We start from the raw sequence: 20603 nt of genomic DNA on the forward strand, positions 1-20603 counted from the left end.
CTTTCAGTGGAGAAGAAACAGATGCCCTGGCATGTCCAGGTCACCCCTGAGACAGGCAGGAAAGTGACCATGGCTGCGAGGAGGTCTGCACAGGCTGACACTGGAGTGTATTTAGTGAGGTTGTGGTGAAGTGGTTGGAGCCTGCCAGTGACAAAGGAATGCATCAAAGCCAGACCTTTCTCAAGCACCTGCCACAAACAGTGAGTGTGTGACAGTACCACTGAGCATTACTAATCCCACAGGTGACCAGAAGCCTGTGGTAAATTTTTGAGTCTCAGGAAGTAACAGCTAATAAGTGAGTATGGGTTTAAATGCCTTCAAAATTACCCCTCTCAAAATTTTCCTTTAACGCAAGGAAAGGAAGGATTTTCCCAACCATTTGATAAAGATAGGTTTGCTGAGATCACTCAGAGTGCATCATGCTGTGCCATTAAGACAATCTGTGTCATCATACTAGAGCATACACTTGGGCCAGTGAATCTTACCACAGCATCTATTTTTAAATCTCTCAAGCCCAGGGATACTAGAAATATGTGCTCTACCAGGTTACCATGATACCATGATTTCCTGGCCCCCTTATCAAACTTCATCTCAGTTAAAAGGAAAAAAAAAAAAAAAAAAAAAAAGCCTAATACAGCTTGTCCTTGGTAAAAAGTCTTAAATCCTGATTTCTTCAGAAAGAACTGCAGGCAGGAAGATGTGGTCACAGTGTGTTTTTAAGAGCTGAGCAATTAATTAAGATCACAACTGGCACCATTGTTATGAATCTAATAGAACTATACAAGTCAGACTTTTATTAATCTTGTTTCCTTTTGAAGAGAAAATATTGTAAACATTTTTAAAGTTATTAAATTACTTCATTACATGCTAATCTTAGGAAATATCATAAAACAAAATGTTGCTACAATCCAAATTCAGTTCATTTGAACAAGTATGAATGCTTTGTTTTACCGCTATAATCACATTAAGGTGATCCTTTTAATAATAAGGCTTAAAAGTAATCCTCTGGGAAGTTATTAGAATAGTCATTTGACATTTGAGACTAAAGTAGGTTGGCCCTGCTCTTACATCCAGTTCATCAAATACTTCCTTTGTCTTAGCAGGAGAAGGATCATATCTGTATCACTTGGACATTAATTGGACATTTTTCAAGCAGGAAACATTTATTACTGTCCCCATGAACAAAATTATTTTAAACACACTTCTGGTGCAAAATTTCTCGAGAGGAGTAACTCTGTGATACTCAAGCAGTTGTTCATCTCTTCAGACTCAGATGGAACCACAAAGATAAAAAACCCATTTTATGACAGACCACAAGACTGTTAATTGTAAGTTTAACTATAAATCTATTTGGGTTTTGGTTTTTTTTTTCTTTTTTTTTTGTTTGGGTTTTTTTTGGTTTTTGTTTTTTTTTGGTTTCTTTGGGGTTTTTTTTGAGAAAAATAGATAAACTAGGAGACAAATAAAACCATCCCTACTACAAGTAATTTTAGGGCCTCTTTCTACCAGATTTTCATCTGATTTTCATCCAGATTTTCTTATGTTGAACAAGGTGGTAATCATACTCTGTTTTAACTCCTAATAATTTCCTCAGATGTATGATGCTTTCCACCAAATTTGGGTTCATTTAGCATTCATAAAGATTTTGTCCTCTTGGCCAAAGGATTAAGAAGCTGCACAAGAGGTCAGAATATGAGCTAAATTTTTAATTTCTGCTGGTTTTGTGTTGGCTTTTGTTTCTTTTTTCTTTTCTTTTCTTTTCTTTTTTGGGATGTTAGCACAACTGGGAAAAGTGCAAGTTGTTTACTGCAGGAAAATTAAACTTATTTTTATGTAACTACTGGGACCAAAACCAGGCGAAACAATTATGTATTTCTTAAGACTCCATCAGTTCCAAGGCACATCTCATAAAGGTAATTGTCTGAAGCCTCGATGATACATTCTCTCAATTAATATCCTGGAGTATGAGAACACATTTCAGATAGCATAGCCTCATCTGATCCTCACTGCACATCACAATGGGTGAAATTCAGAACCTCATTCCTTCTGCAGAACTAAATTGCAATATGCTCTACTTGAGATTGCTCCTTAAGACCATTCAGGGACTGAAGCTTATTCAGGGCACAGCTTGTATCTTACTGGTTTTGTGGGATTCAGTTCCTCAGAAAAGCTGCTGCAAGGCCCTTTATGTCAGAAAAATTAGTTAGTTCCCAGGAGCTCTCAGGAGCATGTAACACCAATCTCCCCCTCGTACATCATCACACCTGCAGTCAGCAGGGGCCCTCAAATGTTGTTCCTTTCACAGAAGAGATGGATGAAAAAAGCAGTGAATGAGACTGAAAACTCTGTGGTACTTGTTTTTCCTCTTGATCTGAAATAGTCTAAAATTGGAGACCTTCCAGAAAGTTGTGGAAGACACCTGTGTAAGACTCCTAGAGATGGAACAAGGAATCACTTCACAGAGATGAAGTGGAATGAAGAAATCTGTCTATGCAGGACTAGATAATTACTTCAACACATCCCAGATCCTAGAGTCTTACTAATTTCATGGGAAAATAATAATAATAATAAAGTAGATATTTGGATATGCAGTTTTGATTATTTTAAGATAAATTTATTGCAAGTCCTTGGAGTCTTATATATCATACATACATACCTGATATGTGCTCTAACCAAAGCAACTTCACCTTGTAACACAGCTCCAGCACCAAACTACCTAGCTTTTAATAGCTTTTAAGCTATTCACACTATTTTTATTGTTCCATGTAGAGGTTTAACCCCAGACAGCAGCCAAGTGCCACACAGCTGCTGCTCATTCCCACACCAGTGGAACTGGGGAGAAAACCAGAAGGGTAAAAGGTATAAAACTCACAGGCAGAGATGAAGATCTTTCATTAGGGAAAACAAAAGCCACACACACAAGCAAAGCAAAACAAGGAATGAATTCACTGCTTCCCATGGCAGGCAGGTGTTCAGCCATCCCCAGGAGAGCAGGGCCCCATCACGTGTGTTGGTGATTTGGAAAGACAAGCACCATCACTCAAAATATTTCCCCCTTCCTCCTTCCCCTCACTTTACACACTGAGCATGATGCCATTTGGTCTGGAATATCCCTTTGGTCAGTTGGGGTCACCTGTGCTGGCTGTGTCTTCTCCCAGCCTCCCATGCACCCCCAGTCTCCTCCCCAGCCCAGCTGTACAAAAAGCAGAAAAGGCCTTGGCTCTGTGCAATCCCTGCTCAGCAATAGCAAGAACATCCCTACGTTATCAACTCTGTTCAGCACAAATCCAAAACACAGCCCCATACCAGTCACTGGGAAGAAAATTGACTCTAGCCCAGCCAAATCCAGCACATTCCATTATATGGCACAACAATCAGGTCTGATCCTGATTAAAGATTCTGTTGAAATTACTACTATGAAAATTATTCAAGAGAACAGAACTAGAAAAAAAATTTTACATCGGTCAAAATGAGAGGTTGATTAGATCAAGATATTCCTAAAAGCTATGGGAATACTGCAACTTATTGACACTTGTTCAAATATCTGAAAGGTAAAGGTTTGTTTTCCATACTTAGGTGGTTGTTTTTGCTGAAAAACAACTTCCAGCCTGTGTCCTTAAGTAGGAACATTGACAAAAGACAAGGTTATACGAAGAATTTAATGACCAACAAAACCAAGACACACAAAAAAAAAACCCAAAACCCAGGAAAAAAAAAACCAAAAAACCAACCAACCAAAAAAAAAAAAAAAAAGACCCAGAAAAACCCCAAACAACCCAGACTGGAAAAGGCTTTTATGTAAAGAACACAAAATAAATTGATAATGATTTATTTTCTTTGGTTATAATACTTACTTCAAGCACTATAGCAAACTGATGTCTCCTTTCCTTGCATGGATTTCATGAGATAACGCTTACAGTAAACCCATAATTTATAATGGTAAACAAGAACTAAAAAGCAGAGTTCATTCAACTATTGCTAGAAATGCAAATAACCTTGCTGTTGATTGTTTACAGCAGAAATAAAGACAGCATCTGTTACTCTGTTTATGCAATAGCATTTATATAAAGATTTTATACATTCATTTTTAACAAATAAGAGGTATAGTAAGAGGATTCACAGCCAGGCTGATTCTATGTCTGTATCACTTTATAAATTTATTCTTCATGATACATAATGTTATTTGAAGGATGGCAAAAAAGTAATAAACAATATGAAAAAAACCTGTTTCCTCTCTGAAACATAAACTTCTATTTTCATAACAGTGTTTAAACCACACTAAGCACCCCAAAAGGAAGAGTCTTCACACATCTGTGGGATTTCCTTGGCAAAGCCAACAGCAGTGTTAATCTACATGTTGGTGGTGCTGTACAGAAAGTTGGATTCTGTAGTATTTTAGCGCTGTTTAACAGCAGCCTTACTAAGGAAGAAATACAGCTAAGCTGCAAGAGCATCCTTATTTTTCACCTTTTGTTAAAAAAATGCACTTAAGTATAATTGGCCTTATTTATTTAAGATTAACATTTACAGTATCTACAGCACACTGGTGGACATAACCTGATTTGAACAGGTCTTGCATGACTTTTTCTGTAGCTTCACCTTCTGGTGTTTCTGCTCCCAAGCTCAGTAATAACAGAAGACTGTGAGAGCCCTCTCCTGGTGAACAAAATTTATCTCCCTCCAGCTGTTGCTTGCCAACCAAAGATTCTGAGACTGTAAAAGAAGATAACACTTATAATGTACTCTTAAGGTTTTTTATTTATTAATACTTTTCTTAAGTTAAAAAAGTCACAGAACAAAGGCTTTATTTTCCAAATACCACCTTATAAAGTGAAGCAGAAAGTCAAGGAAAATACTTCTGAAAAAACTTCTATCTGCATAGAAATACTACCTTCAATATACTTTCACACCAGTACAAATTTTACATGGCTAAGGCTGACACCTATCTGGAATGTTTTAAATAAAACTTACTTAAATATTTGTTTGTTAGTGATAGGTATTGAGAAGGTTGTGTGCACAGAGTCACTCTGCAGGCAGGGAATGAATGAGTGAGCAAAGTCTGAAAACCCCGAGGCATCTAAAGGGAGCCCTGGGATCCTCTGAGATGGGAGTGGAGAAGAAGGCTCTAGGCAGGAGCACATTTTTTTTCTCCTGTGTAACCAACCAGAGACAGCCTGTGCTGGGTGCACAAGTTATTCCTTCATGCTACCAAAACTGAATCTTCTTCTAGGCATTCCCCTTCACTCCTAGCACATGTATGAGGTAGCCTGCCCACTTTATTCAGAAAGGGGACGAGCATATATTAAACACAATATCCTTTCCCTGTCTATAGTTGCTCTTATTAAACTTTGCACTTTCCTTAATACCTATATTTGTAACATGAATTTGGCTTATTCTCCTGCTGTGCTCTCCCCTTTCCCTGTAGCAAGCACTCAATTTAGGTTGAAACACTGTCTCTTTCACTTGCACTTCTGCTTATCTTAGTCTGATTTACTGTATTAATTTTAAGGATGCTGTGTCTCTCTATTCCATGATTTTTGAGGCCTGAGAAGAATTTTAAGTTCCAACAATTTTAAGTTCAAATCAGACTAAGTCAAGGAACTATCAGACATGCTTGAGTCCAGCTTACTGTCTAGATAGCATGTCAGTTCAGAGGCAAAGGCAGTTTAAGTAATGTAGACACAATAAGAATGCATACATGCTTAAAGCAAAGCTTAGGGGCTTTGAGACCTTTGAGCTTCAGAATATACAGAGGCAACAAACACCCTTCCATTGCTGTGGGAGTGAAGCATTAGAGCTGTGATCTCACCCCCTTGTCTTGGGGAGCAGAGGACTCCATACAGCAGTTTCACCAGGGTTTTTCTGGGGAGCAGTGATGGCCTAAGCAGCCTAAAATGAACTCACTGATCATTTGCATCAGTCATCTCAGCTGAAAGCCGAGCTTTATCCAGATTGAAAGCAACCAAGAGAGGTTTATGGGCCTGCTTTTCTGTGCACTAGCATAAATTGTGTTGCCTTATCTGAAGAGTTTGCATGGAGATGGCAGAGGTTGGCTGTGTAGCAACAGCTAGTGGAAGAAATGCTCAGAAAACAAGGAGTTTAATATACGTACTTTGTTCTTAATGTTGACACATGGCTGGTTAAGGTGTGGTGTGTAGTCAGTGTAGTGAGTCAGAAAACCTGAATACACTAAAACTATTACACACTGGATAACTTTTATGATAGGCAATTTTCAATCAGTTATAAAAACAAGGGTTTCACAATGTAAATTTTTCTGCTGGAAAAGGGAGGTTCTAATTTTTAGCTAGCACACACTTGTTTTCCTCAGCAAGAAGGAAAACATGAGGAGTGAGTTATTATGTGGAAGAGCCTTCCATGATTTCAGAGACAAACACTCCCAGTTCAGCTTGCACTAGCACTGCTATCTCTTGTAGAGGTCAAAGAGCTGAAATACAGTAAGGCCTCCTTATTAAAAAGGACATGCTTTTATATAAATATGTAGCTTAGATTCCCATTTCACATGATCTAATACAAGATCTCATCTCCTCTGTTTCTTTTAGAGCAACAAAGCACATTAACCCTGCTATTTCTAGCTTCAGCTATAAGCTAGAATCCAGTGTAGCAACAAGACATAAGTGTCAACTGGGAGAAGTAATGTTTGGAAGCAGAGTAATGCTGGCCACTTTGATTCCTAGGCTGCTATAGCTGAAATGTGCTGTAAAGATTCAAACTGACAGCTAGGAAAACACTTTTCTATGAAACTACTCAAGATGACTCTTTGTTTCATTTTTCACTGCCCTTTTCTTCTTTTTTTTTTTCTACCCTAGTCTTTTCCTTAAATTAACTAATATATTTTGGTCTTTGAAATTATGTGTTATTATGGGTAAGCTCAAATGATACCAGTAGGTAGAGGGCTCATTGCTTGTCTGTAACTGAATAATTGCAGTGAAATGCTGTACAAAGCAAACCACCTCAGAGCATTTGTACTCTAAAATGGAAACCGGGACATGTGCTGTGCAAAGCTAAAAAGATCAGTCGGAGGACTTATATCACGAAGTGAGAGAACTCAAGAGCTTGCTCTCAGCCATTGACCAGCCTTCCTGTATCAAAAAAGTAACAGAGAGATCACTGATAATACTGAATTATCATAGGAGCCCTGAGGACCCTAAATTACTACACCTAAGTTGGGGCAAGTTTTCAGAAGTAAATGCTCTGCAGACATCCCTGTAATCAGGGGCAAAAGAAACCATAGAAAAACCTCAAAGAGCGAAGATGTTTCTTGCTGACCTCCATTCAGGAGCTGAGAAGAAAGAGGAGGGCTCTGCTGACTGTCACTTGCTTTTTTGGAGCTGCTCTTACACTCTTGACTCACATGCTTCACAAGCAGGTAAAGCAGACTGCACATGTTAACTTCCATTTTTCCACTTTTTTGAGGCCCTGGAGAAGTCTTGTCCCTGTCTCTCTCTGTTGCTCTACTACATCCAAGCAGAAATACCTGGGAGCACTTCCAGGGTGCTTCTTGTCATGTCCCCACACTAGACTGCAAGAGCAAGGCATGGAAGTTGATAGAGGATAACAGGAGAACAAGACAAAAGATATGACTCCTCAGATACCTAATGTACCATTTCTAAGTACAGCCAAGAAACCTAGTCCCAATCCAGTTTATTCAATCTAGTAAAATTATTTTGGGTAAATCAGTGGAAGCACCAGCTCACCTAGGTAGCAAAAAAAAAAAAAAAAAAAACAGGAAAAAAGTGACCTTAGTTCCTTCTCTAATTCAGTAAACTCATAACTGTCTCATTCAGTATATTATGTGCTATTCTAGATGGGATTATATGAGATGATTATTTTTAATCAGTTAAGGTGTGGCAAATATTATGCCATGTAGTCCTTTAAATTAATGGAATTAATGGTATGCTTTCATCTACAGTCACATGGATCATGCTGATCATCTGTATTTATACAGAGCAGAAGAGAAGATGATCTCTAGTTAATAAATACATCACTAACAAATAAAGATAAGTTGATGAACTGCATAAAAAACAGTATTAATGAAAAGTTAGTAGAAACCCCTAGTTATACCTTTGAATGACACCTACAGAAATGGGCTTTTACATAAAGAGAAACTGCAGACTGTAAAGGGACACTATTAATACAAGGCATAATTAATCTGTAAATTTATTGTCAAAAGTATTGCAAAGGTCAAAATCTTTGTGAACTGCATCACTTAATGACAACACAAAAGCACTTTTACACAAAGCCCTTTTTACACCTGCTAAGTGATAAAAGTACTTAATCATGAGATCACAGGCTCAGTTGTAAATTAGTTTAAAAAAAGAACAATGCATGAATAAAATATTCTCTGACTGCCACTTGAAGTTCTAAGCCACACCAGTCCCTGGTCTGATCCATTTATAAATGACTACAAAATTCCACCTGAAACAGTCGAAGTTTTAAGACAACACATGTTACAAAAATCCCTCACCAAGTCTAATACTTTCTGATACAATGTTTACAAAAGCTAACGACAAATGATCAAAACAAAAACTGTAGTGCTGATAATGAATTATGTCTGTGTGCATTTACCAGTTCAGTTCCTCTGAACCAATTAACTGAAGATAACAATTAGGCAGATACTGTCATAAACAAACAGCTATGCTGCTCCTGGTACCTGTCTAACAAGGTCTGGCCAAGGATTTAAAATTTAACTCACTAAAATAATTCTTGTTCTAGAGTAAAAATAGGGCACAAAAGTATATCATTAAGAGCATCTTTTTCTTGTAGAAACCAGTATAACTGGATGCCAATGCAGGAACTGGCTAAAGGAATTTGTAAAAAATTCTCATTTCTATCATCAATCTATTTCTGAATTGCATTGAGGTATTGCCCTTATAATATAAAACATTTGAAGTTTAATGTTTAATAATTCTATTTTAGGAAGCATTAGGGACTGTAACCCAGATGCTCAAATAGGGATAACATGAATAGATCCCTTTGATATTTTTGAAGAAGTTTTAGATCTGTCACTAACCACTAAAAATCTTAAATAGCTTAAAGCAACATGGAAGTGGATAGGAAAAAAAAAAACCTTATCAAAGATCCTGCTAAAACATAGTTTTGAAAGTTCACACAAGAGCAATCAAGTGTGTACAAGACAAGACAGCTCAATGTTGCTACAAAATTGCTTCATTACAGAAAAAACCTAGAAATAGAAAAAAAATTGCTTCATCACAAAAGAAAAACAAACAGTTTTTCGAAGAGTGAGCCTCTTGCAGTAAATGATGTTTTTCTTTTCACCAAGACCTTCACTTCTTAGTGGACAGGCATTTAAAATTGATTCTTCCAATTACAGTCCCCCAGTGAGAAGCATCAAGTAACATTAGAGAGAGTTTCAGCTTGTCTTCCCATTCCCCTCAGTGAAATGCATCTACCTGGTTAGCAATGCATGTCTAACTGAATTGCTCAGCAGAGCATCAAGAACCAAGCTGAGGCAAGTCATAGTGGGCATGGAAATGCCTTTTCCTTTAAAATTTGTCATGACAGGTATTCCTTAGTGATACAAGGAAGCCATAAAGCTCTTCTGCCTCCTTGCACTCACCAGTATACTGCAACACCAACCTTGGCCCAAACACCTAGCTTGCTCTCTCCTTCTCACACCTCTGTGACCATTCAGGCTACGTATGGCAATGCTATCCCCCCCCTGCCCCGACCCCATGTTCCTAGTTAGGATAGTACTCATTTTATTATGGACTTGCAGACTTTCCCTATACCACCTCTGAAAAGGATTTTTGCCATATTCTAATTGTTCAAAATTGTTTGTTATTAGTTCACAAAAATTGCAACTGTAAAATATGGCTCATAGCATGCATTAAAGCTTTTCTTCTAAAGTGTCTACTTTTGCCCTATCCTTAGGTAACCCTTCTTAAATTTTTGTTTTGCAATAGTAGATGGTAATAACTGTGGATAAATGGGTTATTATTTGAAGTGTCAGATGAATGGAAAGAAAAATTTCATAGTGAAAGCAGCAAAAAGCCCACAAAGTAGAAAACTGCTTTTCAATACCTCAGACTTTTCCAAACTAAACCAGTTCTTCTTGATAGAAATTGTCACATTTATGAACAGACTTTTTTTTGTAAACTCTGAAAATGAAAACATTGTGATCTATCCAAGATGATAAAAACAACACCTTCCCAAATATCCTTATTTTTGCACTATAGATTTTTGAAAGAAAAAATATGAAAAACCAAGAAATTATTAGGCAATTATTAAACTTGCATAACATTGTGTGAAACATCAGGGAAATTCTTTTCTAAGATGATAAAGTTATGTTTTCTCTCTATTTAGAGTAAAACACCTGCAATACTTTTATGCTTATTATTATCAGCAGAAACTCTTAAATTATATTGATAAGTTGTTTTAACACAATTTTATTTAACAGATGCAACAAAATATGACCAACTTCCCCTGCCAAATAGGGCAAAACTTCCTTTTCAAGTCAGTTAGCCTGGGTTCTTAAAGGGTATTCCTCTGTTATAAAAATCGCTTTTGTCTATCTCCTTCTAACAGCTCTGCCTGCAGAGATGTCACCTCCCTGTTTTCTAAGAAACATGGCTCTCATAACGTAAGAAAATGCTTCTCCTGACCATCTTCTAGAAAAATGTATGCATAAATACCTTTTTCAGTAATATAAATGCAAAATCTAATGATCATTATGACCATGGGAGCTAAATGCAGAGAAAAGCCTCTCTGAACACTTCCTATGGCCTGTTGTGACTCTTCAAAAGCCAGGAGCCACAAGAAGTCACAAAGTCCACAAGACATTCTGCTGACATATACAACAAACAGTAACGTCCACACACTTCAGCATGAGTCCTTCTGTATTGATTATTCCTATTTAGCAAGTGCTAAGTTAGGAGTAGCTGAAGGTGAAAGCAGAATCAAGTTGAAAGCCAGACAAAGAGAATTAATCCCTTGATGAAGCCATGCTGGATGCCTCAAATCACTTCCCTGTCTTCCATGGGCATAAGCAGAGCTTCTAGAAGGATCTGTTCCATGACATTCTCAGGCACAGAGAAGTGAAATGCATGCAATAGGATTTAACACTGAAGCAGCAGAAAGCAAAGAAACACTCCTCTTGAAGTCACTCAAATTCTACTGTGTTGTAATTAAAAAAAAAAAAAAATCATTAGAAACAAGAATAGCAAGTTAATTTTGCTCCTAGATTCCACATGATGCCATGCAATAAAACTGTATCTTCCTGCTCTGGCGTTGTTTCACTATAAACTAAGTGATTCTGCAGTATGGCACATGTAATTTTGAATCTCTTCCAATTATCTCTGGGAAATAAAAAAAAAAAATGAAAAAAAAAATCAGATTAACTGCTTTTTCTTCTCATTTTTTGTGATATCAAATGTACAGTCTGACTAATTGATCTGGTTTGCTTCTCTGCCTATACAAATTAAATGACTTCCAGAAGCTCATTAGGAGTAATAGCTCCTGATGTAATAGTAATAGTAAAAGGAGGGAAGGGTCAGCCAAGGTAACTGGCCTTACTAATCAGGGCAAAAAAACCCAGAAAAAGTGAAATTCATCTATGTATGTCTACACTTGCCCACACAATTCATTATTTAACAACAATATTTAATTAGTGCGACTCGAGTAGATTGTGCACTTCATATACCTAAGTAGACACGGAACACTGAGTCAGACTACCAGATCTGGTTGTTTTCATGAAAAATCACTAAGAGTTATACAATTAATATGTTTCACAACAAATTTTTGTTTGGGAGACATTCAGACACACAGGGCAGAATTCACAATAATGCTTCTCTTTCTCAGGAGCTCTGAATTTTATTCTGGACATGGTGTAAACTGATGGTGTGAATAATTAATTGAAGACTACTGCCTCTGTTCATTTATCAGTAAAGCAAATAAAATGATGATGCCCAGAATGATGAAGTACTTCAGGATTTCTTGGGGACAAGAGTACAGCTAAGTGACTATACAACTCAGTCATTGAATGGTGGACACTCCAAGACAGGTGTGTTGTTCACAACCTTGTGATGAATTTCAATGCTGACAAGTTTCAAGCCAGACTTGTGCTACAGCTTTAACTTCAATAATTGTGATGCATAACAGTCCAGTAAGATTTATGGGAGTCAAGGTTATATTTCTTCCCTATGTGTGAAAAAAAGAAAGCAAATATAGTTTGAAGATATGTGGTCTTCTGTTTTCTTGATGCATCAGGAATCAAATAGACAATGTGGTTTCAAATAAGTGATTGTTGTAAACAAATAACAAATTTCAGCTACAAGTTTCTAGGCATGAATTTAATTGCAAGACTGAAATATCATTTGCAGGGAGATAGTAGATTATTTGCAAATCTCCTGGCAAATTTACTGTAGGGCCTTTCTGTGGATTGTTTGTACCTGACAATAGCAGACCCTTCAAACCTGGGTTAACTGCCAGCACCTCCAGATAAACTAAAGTCTCCCATATTTGCCTGATGTAAGGAGATTTTCAGACAATAAAAGATGATGCCTATGGACCCTTTCCTATGGGTTACTTTCAACCTCATGAAGACACATGGTCATATTTAAAATAGATTACAGGTTACCTATCACCGTGTGGGGCATTAAGATTTCTGAATGGGATGAACTTGACCCTTTCATTTCCCCATAGCCCTCTATTTCCATATATGTTGTTACTGGACAGCATTCCGTCAGCCATACAAACCAATTCTCTGTGATCCAAACACTGGGAAACACCTGTGCATGAATGGGTTTTAAATATGGCTGGGGGGCAAGATTTTTTGTATGGGAAGGAATAAGAGTTTTGCCAAAGGTGGCTCCAGATTCAGCCAATCATCCAGATTACATAATCACTTGTAACTTCCACTTGTATCACACCATGATATAATGCAGCAATTGTCAGTAACATTGTCAGCTCCAAAAGACATCGTTCAATTTCACAAATTCACATCACAGCGACTCAGAAGAAGAATGAATTTTGGTGCAACTGCACAAGCACATCAGGGCTGGAACTAGAACTGGCTTCAGTATGCAACAATCCAACACCACACACCAGCTTTTCTGCCCTGAAATACTGTTATGGAAGATGGAACTCAAAGTCATGGTCTAAATGAAGTCAATGGACTTTTATAGAGATGGTCCATAGACTTAAGAACATGATATCTGTATATATCTGTATATATGTAGAGATTAGATAGATAGATAGATAGATAGATAGATAGATAGATAGATAGAATGACCAGAAAGATGATGGTGGTTAACTGGGATGTATTGGGAAGTGTGGGATATGGGCATGATGTTAATGGTATGGAATTAGAAATGGAATACCATCCTGGATTAATCTAGGATAGAGTTCATTTTCTTTCTAGTAGCTGGCACAGCCTGTGTTTTATATTTCATATGAGAAAAATATTGAGGACGCACTGGTGTATTAGTTGTTGCTAAGTAGTGCTTACTTTAAGTCAAGGACTTTTCAGTTTCCTGTGCTCTGCCAGTGATGATGACATGCAAAATGGTTCTGTATTCGAGATATATAAATGCCTATCATAGTATTTCAGTTATGGTCACTTCAGTTAATGTTGTTTTAGTTGTTTCTTATCCCCAGTTTTAATTATTTTCCCTCTCCTCTCATTCGAAAGCAAAAGGCAAGGTAGAGAAAGTAGCATCTTGAAACCATAATTATACTCCCTCAGGAAATACTGTCCCTGGTAGCTGTCTTAAGTTTGTTTAAAACTCAAGACATTTTGAATTACTAGAAAATGAATAAATTACTTAGTTATTTCTGTACAGTTTTATGCAGCAATACTTAATTTTAAAAATAATGGGGCTTTTCATTTTGCTTTAGCTCAAGCAGCAGAATTATGTTTCCCATGCATGTCATATTACATGACAAATAATGAAGACCTGAATCCTCAAGAGCTGTAACTTGAAATACTGGCTTGAATGAATGCTGTCCCTAAGGAAAAGTAATGTTAAATCTTATTCCACACACGGAAGCACCAGCTTATAAAAGCTGAAAGCCTGGCTGGAGAGCTTTTTGGAACAGACTTTCTGTTGCAATATTTTGCCTTTCTCCCACCAGTGACAAACCAAGAGCTTCTGGGTTCCTGGCCTGGCCATGTAGATTGCAATTGATATACTGTGGAATTCAATACTGATGTGAATGCTTCTGAGCTTGCAGCCTGGAAGGCCATTTAGCCAGAAGAAATAAACAACAAACCACCAAATAAGTAACCTTTTACTTACTATGGCAGGAAATATATGCTGGAGACAGGAAATCCTCACAAGCACTACAACAGGGACTCTAGGGCAGGGAACACGGTTTTTTCAGAGTCTCTCCAAAATAGATTCCAAGTCTCTGCAGCAGTGAGCAAGAGGACTCAGAGGCCTGATTTGTGTGACAAGCATCAGAGTCTGATCTTCTAGAATGTAATGTTATTTAATATAAAAACTTTCTATGGAAATGAGTTAAAATTATTTCAAAATTGTATTTTTAAATAAGTTCCTTTATTTTGTAAATAAATATCTTTTCCTACTTTTTATTACAGAAACTTTTTTTTTGGTTTGAGACTCATAATTTCACAGGGAAGGGAACTAATGATTAATAACAACACCAAAGATCAGAGCCATAGCCTATTAGGCATATCATTCAGTACACCTGTCTTGTAATACTGTGAAAGTGTTTATACTCAAATTTAATTTTTTTTATCCTGTTTTAAATAACAGAAGCCAAACAACAATTTTAAGTCCACAGAGGTTTTTTTTTTCCAAAATAATTCTTAATATCCGAAGAGTACAGTACCTACCTTGCAAAAGATGTCATCACATTTGCTGCGTCAGGTCATAGCCAGTGGGAAAATTGCCTTTGGTGGATGGGTGCAGTTATAGCACTTCAGAGCTATTCAGGAGCAGCTCTGAACATGGAAGCAGAGTTTTACAGGATTTCATCACCATGATTCCGTGCCATTAAATTACAGAGAGATTGCTGAAGGTCTTCGCCCTGAGACAATTTCAGTTTCACACAACAGAATTTCACTACACAGCAGCCACTATGGTACACGGTGATGGCGTTTACATTAATAACATTCAGCAATGATTAAGATCACACTAATTGTTAAGTCTGTTCTCCCAGTGTTTCTCACAATATAATCAATAATAATATGATTTTTTTCTTTTCTAAATATTATTAATAAGGAGTTACTAGTCCCCCATTTTCATGATTGTGGCTCCTCTATCAAAACAAATATTACTATTTAGTAGGGTATGATTTTTTAAAGGAATAAACACACTATTGAATATGGGTTGAGGTACTTCTCAGTCTAAGTGATTTTAGAGATTTTTTTACTGGTTACAGAAGATGAAATTACCCAAACTAGCAATTGCACACAGCAAAAGCTAAAAACAATCCAAGCTCATCCCTATTCTCCTCTTTTTCTTAAAGCCTAATTCCTTTAAATAGGCACTCATGAAATCATAGGAAGAAAAATAGAAAACATTAAAGGCACTAAGGAGATAACCAGAATTATTAGGATTGTAGAAGGTTTACAAGGAGAAGCTAGGCAATCAGCCAAATAATTCAAACTAAATTTAAAATAATGTCGTTTCAGATACAGGTATATAGTAGTGAGCCTGAACGTATGCCCAGATCACTCTTGCAGACTCCCCCAAAAACATTGTAGGAGAGGTGAAACATGCTATGCTGCTACAGAATTTATGGGGATTGCATACTTTTAAACTGAAAATATCAGCGAGTTGCATACATGTACATTTAAATGTATAAATGTACATGCATACATGTACATACATGTACATTTAAACTTTGCATAACACTGTGACATGTCTTAACAATAGTAATGAGAAAGTCTGTTCCAAGTTTGAAATAAAAAGGAATTAAAAATCAGTATGAAAAACAAAATCAGAAATTATTTGTAGCCCCATAGGCACCTGACAACACAATATGCCTGCTAGAGGAGCTTAGGAAAACCTGCTGAGACCTGATGAAATCCCAGACAAGATTGAATGTCTGGGGTCAGCTCATCTAAAATATACAATATGTTCATGTAATAGCCTCAAATGCTGCAGCTACAGGGCCCAAAGATTGAAAAGGACAAGAAGGAAAGAGACCACTCAAACGAGACAGATAGATTAAAAAATTATATGCTGTCACTCAAATTTTAATGAAAGCATTGAGATTTCAATCTTTTCACATTTTTCTGTTTCACACAGAACTATGATTTGTTTTTAAGCTAACTCAGTAACCATCTTTGTATTGTCAGAGAATTTCATCCTTATTTTTCCATTCTCAGTGCATGTATAATGAAAATATCCTGATATATCAAGGATGGGTCTGATGAATTTACCAGATTAGATTCAATTCACTATTGAAGAAAAAAGTTGCAATAAAGTCTCACAAGCATAAAATTGTGCATTTTGGTTGCAACTTCACAAATGGGTATATTTGAATGGTTATAAGGAGGAATTCTTCAAATGGATGCCCAGACAGGCTAAAGAAAAGTCTAGGCAGAGACAGAAAAGTTTATTCTCTAAGCTTCAGGCACGTAGCCCAAACATATCTGCCCCCACACTGAACTTTTGATCATTTTATCTGAGCATTAAGCCACTGGGCACACCATGGGCTCCAAGGAAACTGTGGGTTCCAGAGAATCTATTGAAGATCTCTGTGTATTGGCACACTTGCATGCATCCTGATTGGAATAATTTGGTCCAGAAAGGTGTCTGCAAAACAGAGCATCTAAAGGATCTAGTACAAAAGATTTTCTTTTCTTTGCTGAAGCTGCCATGCCATACAGTGACAGCATGTTATACTGCTACTCTGTAGGCCCATTTCTGGTTCTTTTCTCCAGGAAGTTTTAAAGGTAGATACTTCTACAGTTGATATATTGAAACTGGAAACTTACAGAGTATGCTACTCAGCTCCCATGCTACCGCGGACTTGCAAAAGACGAAGCATTGTTAAGAGAGCCTCTGCAAAATCTAAACAAATGAAGCAGCCAGAGCTCTCATTTTAAAAGGTTAAAGAGATGGATAAAAGGAGGCTCTGTCAGAAGGACTAAGTGGTCTTCTGATGTTCTGATTAGCAGCAAAAATCCATTAGGAAGCACTTGAGTCTAATGAGAATGGAGAGATTAAAAGAAATACAATAGCAGAAGCATTTAGAAAAAATAGGAAGTGCAGAAATAGGTAACTTGCAACATAATCAAAGAAGCATATAGTAGGTGTTTTTAGTAGTTTCTTGTCCAATGTAGATTAGAAATTATTGTAAACTGTGCATGAAAGAGTAAGTTATAAAAATAGGTACTTCTATCACACCTTTTCTTAGTTTGTCACCAAAAAAATCAAGATATCAGTGCAAAATGCATCCATATCAATGGCATAAGTACACCCAAATTTACTGAATACAAGAAACGTAAAGAAAATTTCATACAAATGCTAGAAAATCTGGAACACAGGTTTTAAGACTTGGCTTTATTTAAAGCTTTCTTGAGTCATTTGAATTTGTAGAAATATTACCTCAGCCACTCATGTTCACAGTCTGTTAACTGTGGACATGAGCAACGGCGTTGAATTGACGAGAATTTAATGTCAAAGCATAAGCCTGCCTAAATTAAAAGCAAATGGCATTCTATTTATGAACTCAGGATACAGCAAATATTAAGGTCTGTCTTTAAACCAATGAATGCATCCTCAGATTAGCTGAAGCTCAGTCAGTCACCTAACTGTGACAACAATGAGCGCAATTGTCAGCTGAATTAGTCTCCTAAAGGTTGATTTAAAAATAACACAGGTCGTGTATGAGTTTCAGTACTTCATAATTCTTACGTGTGTTATTTATATTTAAACAATACAGTTTCCTTCATATCACCACTACTTGAGAAGATCTGACTTCTGCATATGTAGAAAGTGACTGGAATTCCTAGGAACATATAATTAATGAGGAAGTTTGCAATAAATATACATTAAATGAACCAGGGAGCTATATCCTTTATTCATTAAGATAATAGCACATGCAAAAATCACCAATTTAAGAGATATTAGCTTAAAAAATACACTAAACAACCGGAAGCATAACTGCAATTTTCTATTTCTACTGTACTGCTTGGTCTTATTGATAACATGTAATATACTCCAGAAACTCCACATGTGTCTCTCCACTAAAGCCCTACTACATTCAGACTTTGGCAGATCCTGAGACTGGCTGCCCACTGTCCCCTCACTGATATAGTTTCCCTTGCTCATTACATATTTTTTCTTGTTTCTAAATGCAACTGTTAATTTCTTTAACCTTTAGCTGATTCCTTTGAACTCAGGAAATTCGTATTTTATTACAACTAAGCTAAATACAATTTTAAATCCCATTCTTATTAATACAGTTATAACACTGTAAATGAGATTTTAAAGAATATTCAGAAATCAGTCTAAATCTTATGTCAATTGGTCTAATTCATGACATGTGAATGTCAGAATTTCTGAAAAGCTGACACATGCTCTTGTCATCATAATGGAGCCTCCACCTTAGAATTGTATGTCTACTGTATCCTACGTACCATACTGTAGTCACTGCTTTATAATATTTAACATAATATTTAGTAGTAACTAGAATTTACAGCAAATCAATTCAAGGAAGAAAGAATTAAACTGTACTTTAAATACAGTTTAATTACAGTTTACTTCATTTTGCATCACTGAACACTGCAAGAAAGACTGTCACAGCCAGATATCCCTTCATTTTAATTAATGCATTTGTAATAGCATCAGTAAAATTAATGCCAAAAAATGCAAATTAAGATCCAGTTATTAACATGCCAAATTTGGATTCTTGTGTCTGTATCTGCCGCCTCCTCCCCAGGATAAATACATGACTTAGGAGAACTTACACAGCAATTACTCCACAGAGCTGTCAAGACATTTTGCAAAAGATCCTTTGTAGATGGAGACAGTGAAGTACTAAAAAGCAAGAAAAAAACATTCCGGATTACAAACTATTTAAAGAACAAGACCAGACTAGAAAGCAATGCACATTTAGACTGAATGAACAATTTTTGGTTTGTAACTAGGTAATCAGATTAAATGCATCATCACCCAGAGGTCTCATTACAGTCAGTGGCAGAAGACCAGCTGAAAGGCCCCTCAGAGCTGCCCATTAAATTTAAGTGTATATAGAGTATGTGTTTCTTTCTTACAGTTCCAATTAAAAAATTACCGTGGGTACCTTTCAGCTCCAACTTCTGCCCCAACCATGTCAGAAGTAAAGCCAGTTGTACGTCTGCTTCCCACGTAGCATTTCTCTGTGAAATGAAAGCTAGATGGAGACCACAGCAGTTCCTCTGTGCTATTTTGCTGGGAGGGCCATACCTATGGACATTCCCAGGCATGCATGCTCTAAAGGCTCCAAGCTGTTCATCCAAATGAAGAAAGAATCTACAAATTACTTTTTCATCTTTCATTTGTATTCATGAGTGGGCCCCATAGTCAAATTGTTTTCACTGCCATTTTACCTTATTGCCTGACTTCCTTCAGCATCCCTCAGTTAAATGTGAGTTGCTGGTCCCAAGCAGATTTGAACAGTATTAAAACACAGCTATTCCCCAGTTTGCAACTCTGACTCCTCTGCTGTTTGACAGCTTAACTCTAAATCTATTTACCTGAATGGACTATTTAAAATTCCATGCTCACTTTCCTGTCTGTGACTGCTACATCCTAAATTATTAGATTAAAAACCAAAATTGCTACTGTTATTGCCATCTGTGAAACTATGGAACTATGAAACAGTTTTATTGCAAGTGCACAAACAGGTAATGTTCCAATATAACCTGAATGAAGACTTTGCTTTAGATAATCCCACTTTCCTTATATATATATTTTAGTGAAAGATTTGTGGGCTTGCTGTTTAGGGACGATCTTTAAAATCAGTATGTTTATTTATACATTACAAGACTTATCAGCTTCTGAAGAGCAAGAAGTGCTAAGACCTGAAGATCCTTTGAGCCTTAAAATGCCTGGAGCTGAACAGTCACAAGTGCTTTTCCCCAGGCCCGTGGTGTAGGTGCTGATCTGCTTTGAGGTGCCACAGGAGCATTGCTGCCAGAGATGGAGTTTTTTTCTGTTTTGGTGATGTCTATGAGTCTGAGAGTCACATTCTCCGGTAACTTTAAGTTTTGATTTTGGACTTTCCAGAGGTTGTCTCTTTCTCTCACCAAGGGAAAGGCTGGTTTTCTCACACAGGATGTCACCTTCTTCTTGACTTTGTTCCGTTTTCTTCAGCTCAGCAAGGCCTCTTCTTTGCATAGGCACCAGTTGTGGAATTTCTCCATCATAATGATCACCAGGTTCTTGGACTACTTCTACTTTTATCTCAAGCTCACGGGTAGCAGCAGCCCCATTAATTTCAGCTACCAAAGCAATCACCTTAGCTGCTGCCAAGAAATTATCCAGCACTTGATCAGGTGTCATTCCGGCGTGGCCGTGCTGTGTGGCAGCACCTTTACCGCCGCACCGGGAGCCCCGGGCCCGGCCCGGCCCGGCCCGCTCGGGGCGAGCGGCGCTGGGGGTGCC

General features: G+C 37.2%; 1 long non-coding RNA gene across 4 annotated transcripts in view; it reads right to left on the reverse strand.

Moving 5' to 3' along the window:
- LOC128806411 (uncharacterized) overlaps positions 1-20603 on the reverse strand; it is a 33011-nt gene extending 12408 nt beyond the window's left edge. The window contains exons 1-4 of one of the 4 annotated variants that reach the window (XR_008436807.1): positions 19694-20603; positions 18926-18995; positions 16949-17158; positions 14843-15030 (exon numbers count right to left, since the gene is read on the reverse strand). This is a non-coding gene — a long non-coding RNA (uncharacterized LOC128806411). Of the gene's footprint in view, positions 1-14842; positions 15031-16948; positions 17159-17878; positions 17965-18925; positions 18996-19693 lie in introns of those variants that run through there. The other 3 variants (XR_008436809.1, XR_008436810.1, XR_008436808.1) reach the window with 3 other exon arrangements.

Source organism: Vidua macroura, chromosome 4 (genome assembly GCF_024509145.1).
Source record: "Vidua macroura isolate BioBank_ID:100142 chromosome 4, ASM2450914v1, whole genome shotgun sequence".
In the NCBI taxonomy this organism is placed as follows: Eukaryota; Metazoa; Chordata; class Aves; order Passeriformes; family Viduidae; genus Vidua; species Vidua macroura.